This window comes from Haemorhous mexicanus, chromosome 19 (genome assembly GCF_027477595.1).
Source record: "Haemorhous mexicanus isolate bHaeMex1 chromosome 19, bHaeMex1.pri, whole genome shotgun sequence".
In the NCBI taxonomy this organism is placed as follows: domain Eukaryota; kingdom Metazoa; phylum Chordata; class Aves; order Passeriformes; family Fringillidae; genus Haemorhous; species Haemorhous mexicanus.
In genome coordinates, this window is record NC_082359.1 from 7437067 (window position 1) to 7454116 (window position 17050).

Below are 17050 nucleotides of genomic sequence, written 5' to 3' on the forward strand. Positions count from 1 at the left end.
GTTAAAGAAATCCAATTAACCTAAACCTTGTAAACAGCTTCATGATAATCAGGGTCACTGGGTTACAGACAAGATGATAACGACAGACAGGGAAAAAAAAAGTCCATTCATCGTAACTAAAGCTTTTATGAGTTAATTTGATGGCTTCCTTTCCTCCCCCCACTGATATCAAGCAGTCAACCGATTTCAGCATAAGCTTTTCCTCCTCGCTATCTGATAAAATAGCAAGCAGCCTCTCCAGAATCAAAGCTGGTCTGGGAGCAGGAGCACGATCAACATTACTACCATCTACAAGAAAGTATCATCAACGTGTAGGCACTGACTGCTGCATGAATAAAATGGGTGAAGAACAAAGCTGACGAGCAAAAGATACTGAAAGTGAAAAAAGCCTTTTTCCCCTGGCTCTGCTTTAAAAACAATTAATTAATTCAACACATGGCTGAACGAAGTTGTTTTTATTTTTGATTTTATTGATTTTATTCTAAGGTGCCTTGGGAGATTTGCATGATAAAGAGCACTACAAATTGTATTACATTGCTATATATTTTAAATGACGACTCAGAAGGAAAAAAACAAATAGTAAAATGCAAGAAGTTCTGCATGAGATATAGTAAGAAGCAAGAGTGATCCATTAATGTTACTTCTAAGAAAAGTGGCACTGCAAGCACTGAATGTCTTACTTAATGCAAATGTATAAAAAAGAGAGGAAAAACAACATGAAAAATAGGTTGAGGCTGAGACACATAAAAAAATTCTGAATTATGTCCACAACAAAGCTGCACGTGTAGCTGTGGCATGTATGATCATTACACAGCTCAGCAAAAAGATCCTAAAATCTTAGGGAAAATCAGTTACCTGCACGATCCCTTCACTGCATGGATTAAAAAGAGGAAGAACCAGGATTAAACAACGTTTTGCCTAGGCTGGTTTGCAAAGAAAGTGTAACAGAGTCACACAGCAGCAACAACAGTGGTGCATAAAACGTTTGACAGCCAACTCTGAATTTACAACCCATTGTTAGGAGATTTTTCACTTATAATCAACACCAAGTCACCACGGATGCAGAACACATCTGCAGGCTCCGGGAAATCACCCATGCTAAGAGCTCACACAAAGCCAGGGCCTACTCCCAAAGCACTCCACAAGCCCTGGGACACGTGGCAGGTGGATAAATAAGATTCCCCCATTTTACAGGCCATGAAACTTCGGCATGTCTTGCCCTAAAGCCCCAGCAGTAAATCGGCCACTGAGCCACAAATCCTACGTGCCGGGTCCAGACGCTGGAGGGCTGCTGGGGTGTGCAGCCCTCCAGAGGAGCCTGCTTGGGAAGAACCCTTCCTGGGGAGCCAGCCACGGCCCGAGGCAGCCACCCCAGCTGGGAGAAGCTCTGTGCTTCCCCTGGTCTGGAGAGTCTGGGCTCATGGTCACCACCCTGTGTCAGCCACCAGCTCACTGCCCTCCGTGCGCCTCGGCAGCGCGGGCTCAGCGCTCAGCCGGGAGCCAAAGATCTCAGTGCTACAGGTCCAGACTGCATAAAAACAACGTTTAAGGAAGTCAAGCCAGAAAATTCACTTTAAAGACCAAGTGAAACAGCCGGATTATTGCTCAGTCTTCTGCTATCAGCATGTGCCACCGCCTTCCACAATCAGAGTCAACATTTACAGAGCAGCGTTTTCAACATCGCAGCTTCAGTTCACAGACACAAACCTTCACACCTAGAGTTTACAGCAACTTTTGCTCTCACTTCTGGTGATTTCTAGCTCCAGATCTGAGCAGTTTTTGGCACGAGCACCATTCTGAAACAGTGAACGCCTGTGCTATAGGATATTCTGCGAGCTGCTGCAAAGGCAGGAGGGAAGCTGGGGGAGGAAGAGCCTGAATACATCATTCAGCCCTATCAGTCACCCTTTAAAGAAAGCGTACAATAAAACCTATGTGTCTGAGGGAGCCCACTAATGAGGGGAAAAATCCAGCAAACCAACACATCTGCTAAAACAAGTCCCCTCCCAAATACTGCTGTTCCAAGCAAATCATTTGCATATGTTGAAGAAGGGTTTTAAAAATAATATTAATAGAGTGGAATTCTTCCCTTGTGAACAAAACCAGGCATTTGGAGCCTTTTATGCCGAGTTCAAGCCATCACAGGAAATCACATGTTCTTTGATTGCAAAATGAAACTAAAAATTTCCTTTTTCCCCCCTCTTGCTGCCTCCTGCCTGTCTCCATCTGAAGGACCATTTCACAAACCCCTCAAGTTCCTCTTTGCTGCTGCATAAGGCAGCGAGACCTGCCCAGCCTGAAGCTCACAGACACAAGACACCCTTGCTTGTTCATGGGCTGCTCATCTCCCTTGCCCCAGAGCACAGCCCACAGCCACAGAACCCACCCTGGGCTTGTGCTCATAAAAATCCTGCTTGCACAGTCCCACCTGTCCCCAGGAACAACCGTGGCACTTGAAGCATATCTGACATGTGTCCCCAGAGCAGCAGTTCCTGAGGTTACCTCATGTTGCTGAAATCCCTCAGACCCAGCACCCTTTCGATGACACCAAGCCTTCCAGGTCCCCTCGTGGCCTATTCAATGAAGTTACCAATCCTTTGTCACATTTTGATTTTCTTTCTTTTCTACTCTAGACCTAAAGGGGAAAATGCCTCCACCCAGTTCTGTGACAGCTTGAAACCAGGCTGAATGCACTGCAGGGGAAAATAACATTTCTGCCCTTTTCTGCTCTGTGGAGAGCAAGCAGAGGAGTGGTGCTGCAGTCCCTCCCCCTTCCTCCCCTTGAACCCAGCACGTATAAACACTGATTCAATTTTCAGCACTAAAAGCTCAGCAAAGGCAGCTTTTTCCTCAGATGTGAGGTGGTAACCACAAAGGATGCAGCACACCCTCGCCAGTGAAGGTGAGCAGCAAGGCATAATGAAGTCCATGCCTCATCCATCCTGGTTCCCACCAACCCAAGGCAGCTGAAAGGTGCAAGAGCTCTTGCAGATTAATAATTTAATGGTTATATATAACAGAACAACATCATCTGACAAAGACAGCACTATAAATTATGCCAGGCCTCACATCAATTACTTCTTTTTGTCCCCTTTATCTGTAGCCTATAAATGGCTCACAGGGACTAGAACTGCTCCTTATCACCAACAGCAGAGGCTCTGTGGACCTTCATGGCATCTCCTGGAGCCCCAAATGCCAGATCCAAGCCTGATACTCCAGGAGCCTGACAGCAAGACACTGGGAAGCTGCTAATAAGGCTGCAGTTGTGGGTCACAAGGAACAAGCAAAGTAGTGTTAGGGACCTGGTGTGTGAAAAAAGCCAAGCATTCCCTCCAAGTGAGTCCAGTACAGTAGGCAGAAGGAGACAGTAAAATACAGTTTAAATTTTAGATCTGGATCTCTGCCTATCTACTAGACAGCCAAGAGCCAGTCTCAAGAGAGACTGTTTGCACAATTACTGAACTTAGCAAGCACTAAAAAGCTCACAAGAAAACCCTTCTCTGGGAGATTTCCAAACTAGAAGTGCTGGATATGCTTCAAGAAAGTTTTAGCAAAAAGCACAGACAATACCTGAAAATTCTGGATTGATTTTCATTCTTCCCTTTGATCTGTATCCCCTGCTTTTCCCAACCACTCCAACGCCACTCGATCGCTTGTCCAGCAGAGAATTTCAGCACGTCAGTACTGCTTTACTACTCTGCAGTTCACTCTGCAAGTCATTCATACCAGACCCCTCAGCCAGTAATATGAGAACAATAACTAAAACAGGAAGGTATTGTTTGGGTTGTGATTCTTCTGTAGGAAATGGAAATTGATACATATGGAAAGGTGCAAGAGAAGCCTAGAAATAGCACACATGCACACAAAAACCCAATGTACAAAATCCCCCTTAAGACCAACAAAGTACTCTACACATTTCAGGATATAGGAGCAGACCATGGGTAACACTGCCTGCATTGTGAGGAGATGTTTCAAGGTAGCCCACAGTCTTTCCAAAACCTGCATTAGTTTTGGAGAGAAACCACAGCTCCGTCAGGAAGACAAAAGAAAAGTTAGACCTGCAATTCAGCCATTTTTGTGAACCTACTAGGAATATCCAGCTTTGTGGTACACAGCTGGCTGGGACACAGCATAGCCCAGCTGTGTGAGGGATTAAGCAAGAGGGAACAGGACTTCTACAAATCCACACTGTGATTATCTTCCCACGGAATTTATAGACTGGGCTTTCAAGAGGGCTCAACACTCAGCAGCTGCCTTTGGGGCATCAGCCTGACTGGAGCTACTGGGTATAGAGCATTTCCAAAAACCCATTTAGAAAGCTGAATGATGAAAAATCTGGCTACACCTGATAGTTGGGATCATTTATGAAATTCTATCTGTTGACCTCCAGTGCAAATAAGGACTAATAATAAATAAAATTCCCAAAGAAAGAGTCTCCACCTTTCCAGCAATCCTAAAGTCACACTTGTACCTTCAATTACACCATAACACACCACAGTGAAACACACAGCACAAACACCCCAAACCAGCAACTACTTATTGATATGGCAATGCTTTAAATGCCACAGATACTTCTAGTTCAATTATGATTCAAGGCCATCTCTGAGAGGTAGTGATGGTCTCCTGTATCTTTCATGAATTTACTCTACAGAAAGCTCACCAGAAACAAAATGTTTCTTGGACTGTACTTCATACAGCAACACACTTGTTTAGGTTCCCACCTACATCCATTTAGCACACACATATTCAGTACTGCTCTGCTCCTGGAAGGGACTGTCACCATGCACTCGCCTCTTTGTCACTTTTTCTTCCAAGAATGCTCATTTCTCTCAGCAGTTTATATAACCATGACTGTTTTCTGCAACAGCCCCTTTGAGAAGCTAGCACGAGTCTGGGAAGACAGATTAAATTTGGCCATAGAGAGCCTAGAAGCAGAGATCACTGGTCCTAACTCACCACTGGATTACACTGACTTTACACAGTGGCAAGTGGAATGGGAGGGAGTGGATGAGGACTGGAAGGCACTGAAGGAAACGCTGTTTGGAGCCTGGCTCCGTGCAGGGCAGTGAGGAACCAAGCTCACTGCTCCTCCACAAGCTCGACATCTTGTTTTGGTCCCCTTTTGGCAAGACAGTGGTAAGCTTAAATTGACAATGTTTTGAACCCTGAGCGTGTTCCTCATCATTTTACAACCATCGTGGGACTGTACAAAGTAGTTTCAATCGAGCAGCAGCAGCAGTAATTCTTAAACACAGGCTGCTGTGCTGTGTTATTGCACAGATGTGCCTCGTCCCTGACAAAGGGTGACTGAATCCTGACACAGAGGGACATCTGACCTACAGCATGTCTGCCACCAGAGCCTCGGGGCACAGGCCTGCTAACTCCTCTTCCCTCTCCCCTCAAACCATCCCCCCAGCCCCTGGGGAATGGCTGCAGCCCAGAGTTCTCCCCTTCCCATCCCCTCCATTAGCGATGCTTTATGATTCATCTTCCTCTGAGCAGTTGCTGTCTCCCAAAGGAAAAGATCAAACTCCCTCTCCTTCCCAGCTCAGCTCCAATAAATAAATAAATAGATACATGTACTGAAAAGAAAATTAGTGAAGGAGGAGAAGGGAGGAAGCTGGGGAGTTCCTGGACCTCACCTCATCAGACAGCTGCAGAAAGTTCCTCGGTTGTTTCCAGAGACACCAACAAGGAAAGAAAATTTCCAGCTGTCCCTCATTAAAATCAGCCAAAATACTTGCTTAATGTTAGCGTGCCTGTGTGTCCTAATTTAAATTAGGGTGCACTTGGTCCTTATCTCAGGATCTTCCTCCTTCAAACCTCAGCTCCCCAACCACTACCAAGTCTACCTTTGCTTTACACTCCTGCTATTTTCCACTTTAACCAGCACTGATTTCCCCGTAACACATGTTCGTATGCTCCTGGGTGTTCTGGTCTATGAATGGCATCCAGAGGACAGTCCTTTCCTGTGCCACTGGATGAGGCTGCAGCTCTCAGTGTAAGTTGGAGGCAATGATGTGTCCATGTTCAAGGCAACTGATACACACCACAGCCAGAGAAACGCAGTTCTCCGTGACACACTGAGAAAAGGGCTTTGTGTGGCCTGCTTTAAAACATCCAAACACCAGAGCCCTCATGCCTTTCTCAGAGAGTTGACTCCTTCCCAAAACAGACTTCAGCCTACACTTCCACATTCAAATTTTTTTCATTACTCAGACACTCACTTGGGCAAGCAGAGATTTGATTTATCTTTTGCTAGAAATGTAAGGGAAAACCTACCTTCAGGTAGGAAAGGTTAGGAATGCTGTGTAACACACTGCTACAGCAGTTTGTATTATTGTCATTACAGCTTGATCCTATCTAGTCAGCCCATCTATTTGGCAGGGATATGGCTTTTTATTTGCACTAAATCAGGGGGAACGGCGAGTGCTCTTTGCAGAACTATCTAAAACTTCTTATAATTCAAAGGCTGCGCTGTGGGAAGAGCGATGGGGGAGAGCAGGGACTGTGCTGCGAATGACAGGTGGCAGACTGTTGTTTGGTACCTACCAAATTACTCTGCTGCTCCCAGGGCTGCCTTGGCATTTCATTATCCCAACTCTCTCCTGGAAGGATGCGGACATAAATTCACACCTCATGTCCTGGTTTCCGTCAAACTGAGTAAGAGTGCAAATGCTGGCACCAACTGGGAATGCCAAGCAGGGCTTGGCATGCTAGAACAAACTCTCAGCTGTGGTCTTTGCCAGCTACCTGCATTTATCATTGTAATGGCCTGCCAGACAGGACTTGGCAAGCGACGGAGGAGGGCGGGAGGAGGAGGGCCAGGCTCTGCACTGCCAAGCAATTCATTCCTGTAGCTCCTGCCATCACTGTACCAGCAGGGCAACCTTCATTTTATTTTATCTTTTAACCAATTATGTGTCACCCAAATCCCACCTGCAGCTTTCTCCAACACAAATGGCTATAAATCACAGTTCAGAGACCAAGAGGGTTTTGCAAGACATTTGATTTCATAAAAAGGTCACTGTCTGTCTGAGGATTGCTGCAGTTCAAAAATGAACTGAATAACAACCTGCGTTGGCAGACAGGGAAGGAACTGCTTCCATCGTCTGTTGCATGTTGTCAGATAATATTAGAACAATTAGGGAGGCCAACAATGGCAGGATCATTAGGATTCAGCTGAACCAAAGCACTGATAAAAATTCAGCGAAATATCTCCTCCTTTCAATTTTTGAAGAAAACATAATCAAATCAATAAAAAAGGGAAAATTCCATGAGCACACCAGAAACATTCAACATAACCTTCTTGAGCAGACAAACAGAATACATGCCTGTCATCACTGCAGCCTTCTCCAATCTGCCTGGATATTCCAGAGCTTAACCCCCAGCTTTGCTATTTCTCAGAGCACTACTCTGTGGTCTCAGAGCACTCAGCATGGTCTGCTCTCTCAGGAAAATGCTGTGTTCTTGTTTTTAATCCATACACAGTGAACTCTGTATAGAATTTAATGTGAACCATATCACAGAGCAAACATTTAAGGGTGCTCAGAAATCGTTTGACACTAATGCTGTTCTGGACACCCTCAGTGTCCATCCCTTTCTTGCAGGTGACATGTCATGCCAGACAGCCCTGACAAACCAGCATCAAATTCTCTGAAAAGCATCAGGTTAACCACAGTGAGTACATGAGACACAGGGAAGATGGCATTGTCCTCCTAGCCCAGACCATGGCAGTGACACACGGACACCCCTCTGTGACACAATTTCCCACTGTGGATGCAATCCTGACGTGGCCCTTTCCTGGGCCTGAGGGGTCAGGGAGCTTATCAGGAAAGCAGCTCTTGTCTGCTGCCATTGAAACTTGCTGTCTTACCCACAGCAACCTCAAAGGAGTGCCTCTGCAGAAGGCTCTTTTGTTGTTGTTGTTTCTAATTCACTGCTCCAAAATATTTCTTGGCTGCATCCCAGGGCTGAAGCCTTATCTGCCCATCCCCCCGGCAGACACACAGCAGCTGCAGAGGCTTATCACAGTTGCCTGTCCACTGAGTTTACAAATTAACACCCTATCGAGGCTGCACGAGGGCTGATTAATCAGAGAGAGGCAGTCTGAGGGCCTTTATCACCGTAAGCGGCTGCTGGGAGAGAAGTCACAAATCTCTCAGGAGGCCAGAGATGCCTTACAAATGAAAGAGCAGGAGGCCAGAGAGGAGGAGGGCCCAGTGGTAGGGGAAGAAGATATTTTAGAGATAGTGGCGGTGGAGGTAATGGAGCAGAGGGAAGGGGGGAGCTGCAGGCAAACGCCAGTACATTATGACAGCTAAAAAAAAAAAAGATAATTAACAGCCTATACCTCATGATTCTAGCTTTCCCTCCCTGGGCTATAATTTAGCCTATTGCTCCTTTGCTCCAGAGGACAATAAACATTTATTATGTTAAACACATAACTGTGCTGCACAAAAGCACCGTTCTTTCCCAGGTCCACTCCTTGCACAGCTGCGCAGCCCAGGAGGATGGGGCTGCTCAAGTGGGCTCCCCTTTCATGCAGAAGATTATTCAGCTTGGACACAAAGCACATCCCTGGCTTCACCCACAGCTGCAGCGTGCTGGATGTGCTCATCCTGAACGTGAAGGCAAATCCCATGAGACTCAGAGCTCTGGGATGGGGCCACTGGCCCACCAGCAGCTGACAAGGATGTGCCTGGGCACAGGAGCACGAGCAGGCAGAAGCAGCTCCTGCAGAGATTGTGTGATTCAGGCAGGCTTCACCAGCTAGGAAGTATCTCCTCTTTCTAATTCAGCAACCTTGCTAAGAGGTTTACTGGGAAATTTTCATTCCCACCAGAATTATGTGTAGGAGAGATTCCTATTACAAGATGAATATTACAGTCATGTGAGCCATACCAGAGCAGTGCTGGCCCTGCCCCCTCCGAGCACCTCAGCTGCTGTAAGAGCACAGAGATTTAGGAGATTTATCTCTGCCAGTGGACTGTGGTTCAGGGATTGCTCTCCTCTGCTTCAGCGCTAGACCTGCTGCCCTCCAGCTTTGTGCTTGTGGCAGGACAATGCAAAATAATTATAAGAACCAAGGGGACTCACACTAAAAAGATTTAAAATCTAATACAACTTTAAAGGAAACTAATTTGGACATCTGTCTACATTTGTCAACATTAATTTCTAAATTCAAGTTTTCAAGTTTAATCTTCGAGACCAAGGCACACAGCTGGATTTTTCCTTTGAAGTGTAAAATGTGTGGAAGCTGAGATTCCCATGCAGCAACAAGACTCCAGAAGGTAAAATTTTAATAAAAATGTTACCAACATGAAGACATTCATAAGCATACAGTGCAATCACCTCCTCTCCAGTGCTTTCTATTAACACACCAGTAAAGAATTCAACAAATAACCTCTGGATAAAAGTGTCATTCATTGCAGCTTTGCCACCAACACTGCTGGGTGCGTGCACGATTTTGGAAAATGCCCATTCCCATTTTGCCCATGGAAACTGCAGAAATAGAGGGCTGCCACCTCCTAACTCAACATCTTCAGACTAGCTCTTTTCAGACAGCACAGGAAAGCAAAATCAAACAAAAATGAATGATCATCTGCCTTCTCCTCCTCTCTTGATCCAATGAGGAAACTCTTTCCCAAACCACCTGGATTATTGGTCTATGAACCCTTGCAGATGCCCAGTTTTAACACCATCCATTAGGTTAATTAGAACTGGGCAAGTAGATGCTGAGTATGAGTCCAGGAAGGGAACGACAGCTTTTTTATTTGAGAACTCCCTGCCAGGTTCTGTGAAGCAGACAGCTGCCCAAGGTCTTCTCATGGCTCTCCTTCGCCAACAGACACCAGATTAATTTGAGCTGGACTGGACCCCCACTCATTATGCTCAGCAGACACTGGGTAATCAGATGGAGAAGCTACAGGACTACAACACCTCCTGTCACCCCCATCACGTAACAGCAACTCTATACATGAAGGAAGCATCAAACATTCATTAGGTAAACAATACCAATGCGGTAATCCCAAAACATGGTGAAATTCTAGCAGCTGTCTCTCTGGTGTTTATTAGATTGACTCTTTTAACTTCATTATCAAGTCTGCCCATCATCCCTTCTCCCTCTGTCTCAGGTCTTGTGTTTCTACATTTTAGGGAAAAAAGTCTCTGTTGGACTGGCTGTTCCCACAGCTCTGTTCCCGCTGCTGGACTCCCTCACCCACCACAGAAGGCACACCACAGGGCCACGTATTTAAACACCCAAAAGAAGGGATTAGGAACGCCTTAGAAAAGGACAGCATATAAATTTCCCTACAAATGGAGGCTTCAGAGGAAAAAATATGGAAGGAAGCCTGTGGTTCACATCTGCAGAGCATCTGGCTTCCTATCCCTCACGCATTCAAGGGCAGTGAAGTGCACTCACCTACTTTCTACAGGAAAGGGTCACCAAGCTTTTCTCCTGTGCTATACAGCAAGTCAAGAAAGAAGCTCTCATTGTTGTACCTTGATGAAATATGGCATTAACTGACCTCATCTTCTGTATAAGGTGGTGAATGGGGCAGTCCCCCATTTGCAGCCAACATATAGTCTGTCTTCTCCAATTAGATATGCTATGCAACAAGTGTGGTGGATCCATTTATTTCCATACTGCAATAATGCAGATAAATCCAACTTTGGCTCCAGTCCCACTGCTTTCAAAGCTGGGGCTCTGCATTTCCAATTGCTGCCCTTTCTTTTTTTTCCCTTTTTTTCCCCCCCTTTCTGCTGCAAAATGTCACCAATTTACTTTAGCCTGGGGGCCCATTTCGAATTTTACCACCAATATACGAGAAATGCATTTTTCAAGCTGTTACCACTTAACTGTACTGATATCAGCCACTCAGGGGACACAATATTGTTTACACATCCTGCTCTATGGAATAAGCACGGATGCCAAAACTCTGCCTGGGTTGTGAAGGAGACGTTTACTCTCTGTTTTATGAGATTTCCTCGATTTGTGGCTGCCTCAATGGTCGTAAAAACAGCTGTAAATCAAAAGAGCACCACAAAATTGCAATAACAACTGTCGAACTCGGCTCTAAAAAGCATAACTCCCAGCACCAGAAGGTGGAAGGCTTTTCTCTGATTTAATACCAGGTGTGGGGGAGCCTGATCAAGCCCGTGCGCAGCACTGTGTCTGCCCACAGCCACCCAAACCCCTCTATTTTGGCTGCTCCCCTATCGCTCACCCCTCCTCTGCCCCACGTAGTTCCTTCCGGCCCCTTTCCTCCTCTTCTCTGGAAAACAGAAGTCTCTTTCAAATGCCTGGAGAACACTTACACAAATAATGCTGCATGCACAGCCCTGTTTAAAGCATTAAAACAGACAGACAGTGAGCATGGCTGTGCTCTGCAGGACAGCGATGGCTTTAGCAGGTGACCTCAGACTGTCACCCTGCTGCTGGCCTGCCCGGGAGAGCCCAAATTCCTGCACAGCATCCCAGCCCAGTTTTTAGGGAGTGGAGTGAAGGAGGAGAGGGCTGATGAGACATGAGTTATTAATGACCTTCTTCTGGGAGCTGATTTGAGCTAAAATGGTTCCAGAACAGGCAGCTCCATTTGAGCCTCCAGCGAGGACTGGCCAAGCAGCAGATGCATGAATTCAAAAGTTTCTGTTACTCTGTGCCACTGGCTAAAGTCCAAACCAAAGAGAGAGTTTCACCCGTGGGTAAAATAGCCTTCCTGGATTTTTCCATGCCCCATTCCAGTTGCTTTCACAAACAATCTTCTCATCCTTGTCTCCAAAAATCCTAAAAGACTCTCAGTTCCTGCATCTCGCCACCCCCTGCAATCTAAGGCTAACTTGGCCAACAACAAACTCCCTTCAGCACCTCCCAGCTCTGAGAAACCAGCTGTGGCACCAACAGCCACACTGTAAACCCTGGGCCAACAGAGTCACCCAGGCTCTTTGTGCCCTCTGCCCAAAGCACGAAAAGCTTTCCTGGCCTCACCAGCCAGGCCTTCACTCTCTTTTCAAAACTGCCTCTTAAATCAAACTTCTTTCATGGCATTTAGACAACCCAACTTTCTCCATTACAGAAAGAGGTCTGTATGTGAGTAAGCCAAAGTATGTGAAGAAATGATGAGAGAGAGTCCACGGGAAGTAAGTTTAGCCAGTGCTCATCTCAGTTTTTATCAGCTGCAGCAGACTAAAATACACTCGAGTTCCAGTGTGTTACTGTATCTCTGTCTGGCCCTGCGTTTTTTCAGATGCACATCCTAATTATGCTCTTCCAGCAAATGCCCTGTGGAGCAGGGTAGTAGAAGAGAAACCCTCTTTACAGTCACCACCATGCTGTGATCCATTCTGGACAGGAACTCCCCCCTGCATTTAGAGGACAATTTAATTTCCATGGCCCACTTGATGCAAAGGGAAAAGGATCTATATTCTTTTGTCTGAACCCCACAAAGTGTCAGCCCTTCTTTCCCCATTCTTCTAGTAGATGTGTACATTCACATTCTTGAGAAAATTCCTAATAGATGGGAACAGTCTTTCACTTCCAATACATTATGCCTCCCTGCTATAATCTTTTCCTTCTTGTACAATGCCTCTTGACTTTCCTTTGACTCTTTTCTTTGCAATTTTCCCTTTATGAATACAATCAGAGAGACAAAACAAAAAAATGCCCCAAACCTAAATGGACAAAAAATGTCATTCAGAGCCTTTGCCAATGATGTTACTGGCAATTCCAGTTGAGAAACCATCTGTACAGACATGAACTGATCTGACATAGGGAACAGCTAGTTTCATTTCAAAAAGCTGTGTGTTCCTAATGTTCTGGGTACAAGAACTCTACAGGCCAGCTGAAGCTAATAGGGTGAATATGTGATCAGCTACACACAAGCAGTTCCTCCAAATGTATTTCTTTTGTACTACAGCGAGTATTTGGGTGGGGTTGCAAAAACTATTAAAGCAGTCAAATGCATACCATGCCAACTGCTGACCACAAAACCAGGCCATTTCCTCACGCACAAACTATAAGACACATCTCCAGTAATTGGCTTGTATCAGTAACCAGCTATTTCCAACAAAAACATGGCTCTGCTCCACTTGGAGTCTGGTGGTTCTCAAGAAGGATGGAAGGCTGTAAGTGCAGATGCATGACTCGTACTGGGAAGGTGGTGTAGCAGGACACGCCATCTAACAGCAGTTGCTTTGATGAGGCATAATTGCAGGGCAATTACTAGGTTAATTTTCCATATATACCAGTACAATTTCACCCATAAAGTTTCATTTGCCTGTGGCAAGCAATAGATGTCTGTCTGTTTTGTGCTCTAAAACTCTCTACTGTGTTTGCTCATGGACCTGGGAATGTGCAGAGCACCACTGGTCTGGCTTTGCTCTTCTCCCTTCATGGTGATGACTGAGGGGCAAATGTTTTTTCAGTCACTGACTAATGCTTGCCATGCTCAGCCACCAGCTGGAGAGTTTCCAGCACACTCACAGACATGGCTTGCCTTGTTGTTGCCACAGGCATGGCCGTGGCTCTGGGCAGGAGAGCTGTCCAGTTGGAGGAGGAACATCACTGGTGAGTGTTCAGCCACCACTTTGCACGGGAGATGCTTTTGGAAGGAACAGGGGAGCAAGCTGTACTGGACCCTTCCCTGGCTGACCATCTGCTCGTTGGCCAAGGCACCAACAACTCCATTCAGCTGTCAGGTCATTTACCCCAGACATCTGCACCTCCAGGAGCTGAGTGCTGGGCTCCTGTGCTCTGCTCCGGGCTCATCTCCCTTTGGACTCTTTGTGGCTGAAGCCACTGCCCTTTCCCTGCCTCTCTTCCCAAGTCCCACAACTGCTAACAGCTCGTTTTACCAGAGTTTATTTCTAAACTGGAAGCACAAACGGAGCATTGTAAGAAACCTTTGTGATTTCAGCCCAGACATGACTGTGCTTGCTTAGTAAGGAGATGAAAAGCTTACAGTGAAGAAAGAGGCAGAATAATCCTGCATGTTAATACACAGTGACTAACACTTTCCTGGTGACAATCTCCTTGTAGTCTCTGCAGAGGGATGTGTGTAATGATCCTCCAGAGACACTATCTTGAAAATGCACAAAAGGCTCCCATCAGACCTCAGCATCTCCCGATTAACTTAGCAAGAGCAGTGGAAGGGACATCAATTTTCTAGAAAGTGCATTCAGAAAAGCACTTGATCAAATGCTTAGTTCCATGTATGTGCTTAATCTCACTGTAGCTGAAGCACTTTCCTAAACCAAAGCTTTGTTTATTCCTCCTGTGAAAAATAAAATGGTGGAAAGACCTCCAAAAACCAAAAATGTACACCTGAACAGTCAACAGTTTAGAAAATTTCTGAATTTTTGTGGCTTTCAGCTTATCTGAAAAACAATTTAAAAGTGCTGACTCTGGCAAATTGGAGGAGGAAATCAATAGAAAATAAAGAAAAATAGCCAGAATGGATGCAGGTAGGTTATCATAAACAAAGCCTAGCTTAGTGCAAAGCAATGTATGTCTCTGTTGTTGAGTATAACCTTCCTGGGATTTTATTGGTGTTTTCCCTTTGCTCAAACAACACCAGATACACCTCAATGAACCTGGCATGCTGCAGCCAATCCATCAGCTTCTCTACATCGAGCAGACTGCAGAAAATGGAATTTTGCTTTCCCATTTGCCTCCCATTTGTCTCACTGCTGCTGCTCCCCACGAACACAGTTGCAAGCCCTTCCCCTGTGCCCTGGCTGGTGCAGGCTCCTGGACTGGGAGCAGATGGCTGATGGAGCTGGGACTGCTGCTGCCTACGCACTCCAGCGCTTCCCATCAGACCCTGGTGTCTCCTGCCTAGCCCTGCAAGAGCACAAAGCAAACCATACAGCAGGGCTACACCCAGGGAGCCAAAGCCACTTCTTAAGCTCATTTAAAATATCTATTTGACTGGGTACTTCTCAGAATAGGCACCTCTATGCACAGGCTAAATGAGAACAGCAAAAAAAAAATCTACGGCACCTAAATACTTTGGATTTTAAATTTTTCCCCCAAACATGTCTGTTGCAACTTTATCATTCTGGACAGCACAATTTTGTGCAAGACCATAAGCACAATTCTACCAGACTAAGGAAATGTTTGGTTTTCTACATCCAGCCCAAAGCTTTCAGGTCCCAAGACTTACTGGTGTATGCAAGTAATGCAAAGAAGTCAATCCCTATGCCTCTACCTTAATCTCCAGACATGTAATTCCAGAGCCCCAGGTCCTCCTCCAGCAACAGAGAGCAGCCTGAAGCATGTTCTGAGCTGGGTACTCACAAAGAACCACTGTGGGTTTTGTAGTCTTTATTATGAACACTTCAGGGCAATGACCACATTAATTTGTGCCTTCCATAACATCAAACATGATATTAAAACCTCAGAAATAGTTGGGCTTGTGCACGATATCCTGAAGGCTTTTTTTCTCTAAACCACTTCCAGCAAGTACAGACAAAAGAAATAATATCATCCTGCTTCCAACACTCCCAGCCATCAGAGGCAACATTAACCATAACTTTGCTTCTGTTCCTCATGAGTGTTTCAGTGCATTACAAATAAGCACCTTATTCAAAGCTCTCTCCCCAATTTATTTCACTCCAAAAAAGGAGACAGATGGTAGAAGACAGAGGGTTTTACAGTAAGAGGGGTTGGATTTTTTTTCCTCTTCATTTGTTCCCTGTGCTGTTTCTCATCCTTGGGGACCTGGAGTTTCTTTTGATAGCACTGTGCTGCCTAATAAACACGCATACAAGCACAGTCACAAGTATACATCTATCATCAAAGAGCCCTTCTTGTCTCCACTCCCCACAAAGTTGATTAATGATTACGTGTTTAACACATACATTATACATGGGAGGGGGAGACGAAGAGGGTAAATCCAAGCCCCTGTATACATTTACATATATTTACATACTCACATATAAAAAGCAGAGGAAAGCAAAAGAGGGCTATTCCCATTGGGACAAAAATCCATTTTGGTAAACATACCTCCTAGCTCCCATTTTTCAAAATACAAAGGCAAAGGAAAGGCTTTACCTGGTCTAAGGAAGAAACTGAAGCTTGAGCAAGCAGCCTTGTTTGGTTCCTGCAGTCCAATCCCAACATGGAACTGATAACTGCTATCAGCAGTTGCATTACTTATGGTTTGTAAATGTGATCTAACAGCTGCAACTCAGTTTGAGAGAAAGGAAAGGGGTTTAATTTTTAAACTATTAATTCATACAGCTAAAATCCCAGTTCATCTAGCAATAGATTAGGTAATTAATTCAATGAAACGGCACCTTTATGTACAAAGAAAAAACAGTCTGTCCTGTCAGATCAGTCAATACCTAGAGATACTGGGAGCATTAATGGACTCAACGTGATGTGTAGTCACTCAATGGGGTGACTACACATCAGCCACAAAGCCAGGCCTTCCAGATGTGGAAGGGTACAACACAGCAAACTTCCTTCTGCATCCTTCCAGGCTGAGCCAACCCTTGGACCTGGACAGCTGCCCTTGTAAAATCAAGCTGCCTGAAGGCTGCTTTAATCATGCTGACTGCCAGTGGTCTCAAGCAATTGTTCCAGCAGCTGGGGGAGCAGTGCCATGGCAAAGGACTCCCCTGACAAAGTCCCTTCTGGCAGCTGGGACAAAGCTGGCACTGAAACTGCTATTGTGGCTCTCTGCTCCCCAAAGTGTCCCTGTGCAGAGTTAATCTTCCAGCCACCCGCTCTGCTGGCTTTCAGACATCTTTGCAAGGCTCAGATTTAAATGGGGCTGTCGTGGCACACCAGTGGCATTAACCTCTGCTGAACTGATCCATCCCAGCTTTCTGCTCACCCAGCTCCACCAGCTGCAGCCACAGCACAAGTGCTGGTGAAGACAAGGCGAGAGCAGTGGCCACTGACAATGTTTCTAAAACATATTTGCCTAGTATCAATCCTAAAGAGTGGGAGGGATAAACTGAGGGATCAACTGGAAAAGAAAAGAAAACCTTCCATACACAAGGCTGGTTACAGTCCTAAGCCTGTGGCAGCTGGCCAGAC

The 17050-nt window shown here is 45.5% G+C and overlaps 1 protein-coding gene across 20 annotated transcripts in view; it reads right to left on the minus strand.

Annotated features, from left to right (window-relative positions):
• FBRSL1 (fibrosin like 1) overlaps positions 1-17050 on the minus strand; it is a 506715-nt gene that overhangs the window by 56379 nt on the left and 433286 nt on the right. The gene's annotated exons all lie outside the window — the stretch shown is intronic.